This window comes from Prenolepis imparis, unplaced genomic scaffold (assembly GCF_030444845.1).
Source record: "Prenolepis imparis isolate NDT839.2.m4 unplaced genomic scaffold, iyPreImpa1.0 SCAF_10, whole genome shotgun sequence".
In the NCBI taxonomy this organism is placed as follows: domain Eukaryota; kingdom Metazoa; phylum Arthropoda; class Insecta; order Hymenoptera; family Formicidae; genus Prenolepis; species Prenolepis imparis.
The window spans coordinates 4,119,815-4,128,020 of record NW_028141168.1 but is presented as its reverse complement, the minus strand read 5'-3'; the positions used below and the strand labels follow the sequence as shown (position 1 = coordinate 4,128,020).

General features: G+C 32.7%; 1 long non-coding RNA gene across 1 annotated transcript; it reads left to right on the top strand.

Annotated features, from left to right (window-relative positions):
• Positions 1–5,809: 5,809 nt before the first annotated feature.
• Positions 5,810–6,701, top strand: LOC145941591 (uncharacterized). Its single transcript, XR_014426186.1, has 3 exons — positions 5,810–5,871; positions 6,396–6,466; positions 6,586–6,701. It is a non-coding gene; the product is annotated as an uncharacterized LOC145941591 (long non-coding RNA).
• The last annotated feature ends 1,505 nt before the right edge of the window (positions 6,702–8,206 follow it).

Sequence of the window (8,206 nt, the reverse complement as noted above, 5' to 3'; positions counted from 1 at the left end):
TTAATAATGATTAATATATCTCGGTAATTAAATTTTAATTAAAATGGCGTTGATGAAATGATAACAGTATAAGAGAATAAAAATCGATAAAAATACATCATACATTTTTTCGTCATTTTTTTGAAAGGCAATGGCCGACTTTACTTTGTCTACAATGCGGTTAAGCGAAACGCGGCCGTGGTGAATTTTTTTCTCCTCGACTCGCGCGCGGAGAAAACCGCGGATGGATTTGTGTTGTGTCATTCGGAAAAATCGCTGCCGCGCGCGGAAGTGAACGACGAACTTCGTTTAACGTTTGACAGACAGCCGTGTCACGCGAGTCAGCGAATGTCCCGAGATTCCTGCCTCCGCCGTCACGACCACGTGGGAAATTGCGTACGTAATGACGGGAGATCTCTATAGCAGAAACGTGTATAGCCTTGCTTTATAATGTTCATGTGTAATGTAACAAGATTCAAAAAAGTTCCTCAAAATCCCTTTCCGAGATTTTGCCGGAATCTTTTTTATTGTGATCTCGAAACGAAGTAAAAATACAAGTCTTCAGTGATTTCTTCTTTTTACGAAGAGAAAAATATATAATACTCCAATTAAAGTCTTATTATACACGACATCGATTCGTTGATGTTTCAATGCCGCTCTACTTAATTTCATATCTATTTTCAATTGTAATAAATTTGCACTCATGCTATACAGGGTGTCTCAGACTTACCGGATCACCCGTTAATGGAAGATTCCTGAGATTATTTGAAGATGATTTTTTCCTCAACGAAAAATGTTTAGAGAGGTCATCATTTTTCGCAAGCTCCCAATTTTTGCCATCATGTATCTTTGTAACTAAGCCTTAAGGCTCCTGGTACCTCGCCGACCATGTCGACATCGTGTCGTCAGAGGCGAGAAAACACACGTTAAAAATTCTTAGATGCCATTTCAAAATAAAAAAATATTTCGATGAAACAGCACTTCAGATGGCTTTAGTACACTCTTAAAAAAGCCCGAAAACTATCCTTTTCCCTTTATAATCAATCAACAGCTATAAAATGTAATATTATGAGGCCCAGTCCGTCTGGTCTTTGCACATGTGCAGTCATTCCGCATGTCAAAGTCTGATATCTCGATCATTTTACGGTTGTTGATTGACTGTCAAGGAAAAATAAGTTTTTGGAGTATTTTAAAAGTGTCCTAAAGCCATCTGAAATAGTGTTTAATTGAAATATCTTTTCATTAAAAAATGGCATCTAAGAATTTTCAGCGTGTGCTTTCTCCCCTCTGACGTCACAATCCAATATGGCCGCGGTGAGCGGGTGCTCCTGGGTAGGAGCCTTAAATTAAAATTGTATTAAAATAAACTCTACTTAAAAGTAACTGAAAAATGTAGTTTTGTTAATATTTTATTTCCACAAGGCTTAGTTTGCAAAAAACCCTTTATTTTCAATCGCTTATAATTCGAAAATTATTTATTAGTGCCTCGACAGTTTCACCGAGGAAAAATCGTTTCCAAATAATTCCAAGAATCTGTCATTAATAGGTGATTCAGTAAATCTAAGACACCCAGTATATACAAGATATTTACGAAATACTTGGATAAACTTCTAGAGCATATCCTCACAAAATACAGAAAAATAAAGAAAAAAATTTATATGCAAGGTGTCCCAAAATTAGTGGTATATTTAATGACCAGATTCCTGGGATCATTTGGAGACGAATTTTCCTCAGCGAAAATGTCGAGGAAGGCTATCATTTTTTGCATGTTCCCAATTTTTGTCATCATGTATTTTTGTAACTAATAATAAGCCTTAAATTAAAATTCTATTAAAGTAAACTCTACTTGAAATTAATTGAAGAATGTGATTTTGTTAATATTTTATTTCCACAAAGCTTAGTTTGCGAAAAACCCTTTATTTTCAATCACTTATAACTCGAAAATTATTGGTGCTTCGACATTTTTGCTGAGGAAAAATCGTCTCCAAATGATCCCAGGTATCTGCCATTAACAGGTGTACTACTAATTCTGGGACACCCTGTATACCCATAGTAAAAAATGAGTAAATACGAAGCTATAGTAAAACAAAGTTTATGTTAACGTTATTATTAAAAGTTTACACAACAAAGTTTATGTTAACGTTATTATTAAATATAATCATAGTAGCACTTAACTCATAAGAAATGTTCAAAATGGCTGCCACTCTTCTAAAACTAGAGAGAATATATTTTTGTTAATAACAAACAGTCGTATTTTTTTTATGCGGACTGTTTATTTTGTGATTTGGTGTTATATGATCATATTGTTGCAACGTATATGATTATATAATGTTGCAATTTACAGTGCAGTGCAGTGTTTGTCATTGAATAGTTTCAGTTTATTAGAATTTAGAAGAATGGATGAAGTTAATAAATGGCTCGAAAAAAAAGACTTGAACGATTTAAGAGAAGTGTTCACGAGTAAGAGTAACGTGTAAATTAATTTAATTCAGGACTCAGGTCTCGCATGTTTTACGCTCGGTTTAATATAAAAATAAATTTCATTTCGTCTACATTTTTATAAATTAGGAATATCTGATACTAATATCTGATATTGATCTTTATTGTCTTAAGGTAAAAGGATTCTTTTGGCGCTTATTTTAGAACAGGATTATTCTAAAAATAAGTGGGAAAATTAAATAAGAATACATACAATTTTTTTAGTGCGCCAAACATTACGAGATAAAAAGATGTGACATTTTCACTGATTCTCGAACAGTTTCTCGAAGTTATCCCTTAGTTTTTACGATGTCACGGATTTAGAGTAACTTTGAGATTCGCGTATTCCGCAAATGTGTATTCGGCGACTCGTTGTCCACGTGATACGCGTGCAGATCTCTATCGCATGTTTTCCCGACACGCGACGGAATTCGTTACGACGTATAAAGCTGATGCCGGAAATACCGTAACAAAGTCCGCGCGATCCGTTACACGCGTGTGTACGGAACAACGTCGGAGTTATCTAAAGCCAGGGCCGCTGGGATTGTCGGCTCGGAACGTTGCCTGTGCGAACGTTGATGGATAAGTTCGACTAATCCGACTCTCGAGAGCGTGTACATTTTGGTACGCGTAATTAACTTTGTAATTACATCGCAGTCCCTATATAACGTATAACATTCTTACTATATTCTTATGTATGTGCGTGTATGATAATTAACGCACAATAACAAAAAAATTGACGAGTTAATTATCGGATTATGATTTTGCGAGGTAAATCGAAGAAATCGGGGGATTAGCGGCCAGCAACTCTAATGAAATTCATCGAGTCTCTTAGATTTCCCCATGGGAGCGACTCGTACTTATTTTCTCCACGAAAATAAGTACGACTTCGATCAGCCTAATACTCTTCCCTAAGCACGGATGGTAGATATTGCGAATCATGGATGAGTAAAATGAGACCTCATCATGGATAAATTAGCGCGATCGCGCTGATTAAGAGGTCGCCGCCAAGGAACTCGGCCAAGATCGACGATCTGCGGAAGGGACCGGAATTGAGGTCCCCGTAGGCGATCGTCGGTCATCTCTAGAAAGTTTGCCGTGCTTTCCGAGAGAAGAGCATCTCCTCTCACGCGCGCGGAACGAACGCGAGAGAGAAAAGAGGAAAAAAATCGTGCTGCGGGCGATCAGCGTCTCTCCTGTTCTCTCCTTCTCTCTCTCTCTCTCTCTCCACCCCCCCTTTCTCTCTCTCTCTCTCTCTCTCTCTCTCTCTCTCTCTCTCTCTCTCTCTCTCTCTCTCTCTCTCTCTCTCTCTCTCTCTCTCTCTCTCTCTCTCTCTCTCTCTCTCTCTCTCTCTCTCTCTCTTCCCTCCATATTTTTGCTCCGGACCAGTCGGCTGGAAATGAGATCTTGTTATCTCCATATAGTTAGCAGACGAATTAGAGATTTCTTATTTTCTATTATACCAATCGCTTGGGAATCATTTGGGCAAATTTAGGAATAGATTCTCATAGTTTAGGAAATAGTAGTTTATTTATAATTAATTAAAATAAATTGAGCGTATAGTTAGCAGACATAAATTAAAAAAAAAATTTTTTTAAATTGTAATTGACGTGAAATTATTTGGGAAACACGTCTGTAATGTTCTTAACGTTTGGGAAATAATTATTTTATCTGAAAATCAAGTTTAAAGTACATTTATTAGACATCAGTTGAACAAATTTTATATTTCTTATTTTTTTTTATTATTTCTTATTTTTTCTTACTGTAATCATTTGAGAATTATTTGGACAAATTTAGGGATATATTTTTATAGGTTTAAGACTACCCTAACAGCACATGATATCATACGAATATTCTATACTCATACTGTGAATGTACGTACCGTATATAATATACGGAGAACATCCCTATAACATTTCTTGTAGTATATTATTTTTCGTATATTCTCAGGATATACTTGTAATATCTTAAGAAGTATATTATTTTTCGTATATTTCTCGTATATTCCCAGAATATACGTTTAATATCTTGTACAGTATATTATTTTTCGTATATTTTCGTATATTCTCAGAATATACGTTTAATATCTTGTACAGTATATTATTTTTCGTATATTTTCGTATATTCTCAGAATATACTTGTAATATCTTAAGAAGTATATTATTTTTCGTATATTTTCGTATATTCTCAGAATATACGTTTAATATCTTGTACAGCATATCCCAGATAGCACACAATATTCTATGAATATTCTAATATAGTGCGAATGTTCTTAATTTTGGAATATTCGAATAAAATATTATATGAATATACGTAGAATGTTACAATCGGAAATCGTATAGTGCGAATGTTCTTAATTTTGGAATATTCGAATAGAATATTATATGAATATACGTAGAATGTTACAATCGGAAATCGTATATTTATAATAGAGAAGAACATTCTTAGAATATTCGTTGAGTTTATTTATTGCACATTTTAAGTGCACATGCGCAGTTTTGTTGTCGTGTGTCTTCGCCGTGCCTTTTCGTACACGCGTCGCGTGTGTGATAACATATTTTAATCAGAGGTAATTATCCTCTTTCTTTTATTAATTCTATCAAATATATTAAATAAAGTTTATTTTTCTATATATTTTTAGTAATATCTTTCATGTGCTTATATATAACAGTTCATCAGGATAAAACACTTAAAAAATTTTAAGGTTATGCTTGAAGAAAGTCGCACAAGATAACATACATATTTATATAAGGTGGAAAAACTACACCAGTACTGGCAAAGAAAATAGAAAAAGAAGAGGAACGTTTATGTTAACAGATATTTTGATTTTGTAATAATTTTCTATCTATTTTTTCATTCAAATACGCGCGTATTTGCATTAATCTATAGTTTAATTATAATAATCTATGTGTAGCCTACAATTACCTATACAGAATGTCCTATAAATATTTCCTAAATATTCCTAAAACGTGTTTTGCATATTACAAGACTATTTCAAGGAATATTATATATATGTATTCAGCATATTACAAGAATATTTCAAGGAATATTCTATATATGTATTCAGCATATTATAAGTAGTCTCATTTTATTATTCTCTGCACATTTTTATATGTTCTTTTCATTATAACAGAACATTCTTAGAATATTTTAATATTCTCGGAAAATATTTATAGAATCTTTATAGAATATGTTTGTGCTATCTGGGATTATTTGCCGTATATTTTCGTTTATTCTCAGAATATACGTTTAATATCTTGAACAGTATATTATGAATATACGTTTAATTTACGCAGAGAGTAGCGCCATTTGAGAGCGTCATTTCCGATATATTACCGGTACCGGTCTTGACTACCGCTTGATACCGCGTGGTTTTTAGTTGGTTCTCTCTATGAATTATCGACGAATTCAGAGGTAAGTAATCTTTCTCCTTCTTTTCTAAATATTTTATTAGACATAAAATAAAGTTTAAGAATATTTTATTTGTTATATATTTTTAGTATTTCTTGCTACATTTCATAATTTGTCACGGTAAAACATTTCACAAAATTGAGGTTATGTTTAAGAAAGTCGCATGAGAAATATAAAAATATAATTAATTATCAATGAATTTATTACTTGCTTTTCATTTACATCAAACCTCAAATAATTAACCCTAACAATAATTAACACATGATATACGAATATTCTATATATACTGTGTCATCAGTATATTATTTATGCACTGTACATAATGTACTAAGAACATCCCTATAACATCTCTTGTAGTATATTATTTCTCGTATATTCTCAGAACATCCCTATAACATCTCTTGTAGTATATTATTTCTCGTATATTCTCAGAATATACTTATAATATCTTTTATAGTATATTATTTTTCGTATATACATAATACATGTAAAGTATGTCATTCTTATTTGTAATTTTTATGTTGCAGCATAATCAAGAGAAGATTGGCTGAGTGTGCGACCAGTCTGTCCAGCTATTTACTGGAACGCAAAACCTAAAGTAAGTATGAACTCTTGTGTATCGCATGTGTGTTGTTAGCTTTGTATTTAATACATGTTAAAGATTTTATATGTTTAAAGTATTATTAAGTAATTTTATTTATAATTTTTATGTTGCAGAATAACCAAGAGAAAATTGCCTTAGTGTGCGTCCACTCTGCATGTAGTAGATGTAGATAATGTATATATAGATATATATATGTATATATAGATAGAGAAATGTATATATAGAATAAGTGTATATATAAAAATGTAAAACAATATTTTGAATTTATTGAAATACATATTTTTAATAAATTCACCAAATATTAACTACTATTTAATATAACCTAACCTAACCTAACCTATAATCCTAATGGATACACCAATAACATACTGACGACGTTCTATAGATATACTATAAATATACCTATACATACTAGCAACGTTCTATCGATATACTACAGTATACCTAAATATACCGGCAACGTTCTATCGATATACTACAGATATATCTATAATATACCGTCAATGTTCTATCGATATACTACAGATATACCTAAATTATACCGGCAACGTTCTATCGATATACTACAGATATACTGCAAGATATTCACAGAATATACTACGAACTGAAAAAAGTGGGACATAGGAACTTTCATAGTATGTACTCAATATATCGTAGTACGTATATCGAATGTTCTGAGAATGTACACAATATACTTTCGTGATATTCTCCGAGTATTCTCAGAATCTACATGTGCTGTTAGAGTAATAGTTTATTTATAATTACAGAAAATTAATTAAGAATGAATATAGTTAGCAGACATAACTTTAAAACATCTTTTTTTATTTAAATCAATATGAAATCATTTGGGAAACGCATTTTTAATGTTGTCAACGTTTGGGAAGTAATAGTTTATGAGGAGAATACTCCTCGAGGCTTAATGTTTAAATCATCTATTGTGGACCAAGTCTTAGGATGAAAACCCATGGATTGATATTTTCCGCGTAACGCGTATCGCGTAACCAATCAGAGCCGTTCCACGTTTCCTTTACGCGGAATTGAATGTTTGTGATTGGTTACGCGATACGCGTTACGCGGAAAATATCAGTCCATGGGTTTTCACCCTTAGAAGCTATATAAGCTCAAGAAAGACTATAGAAATTTTGGTAATTATTCAGTTTAGCTACCTCACGAGATATATCAATAAATTTGCACTCATTCGACGCGTTTTTGCTTAAAATGAAAGAATCTGGCAGAAAAAAGCGCCGCTCTGCCCCGCAAAGCGAAATATTAACAGTTAAAGTTGACTACTTTTGGGTTAGGAAATCTGTCATATCGACAGGATGAGTACTCTCTACGGTCACATGCGCATGCTCTGTGACCGTAGAGAGTACTCGTCATGTCGATATGACAGATTTCCTAACCCAAAAGTAGTCAACTTTAACTGTTAATATTTCGCTTTGCGGGGCAGAGCGGCGCTTTTTTCTGCCAGATTCTTTCATTTTAAGCAAAAACGCGTCGAATGAGTGCAAATTTATTGATATATCTCGTGAGGTAGCTAAACTGAATAATTACCAATTTGTCTAACTGATGTCTAATAAATGTACTTTAAACTTGATTTTCAGATAAAATAATTATTTCCCAAAGGCTAAGAACATTACAGACGTGTTTCCCAAATAATTTCACGTCAATTACAATAAAAAAAAATATTTTTTAAATTTATGTCTGCTAACTATACGCTCAATTTATTTTAAT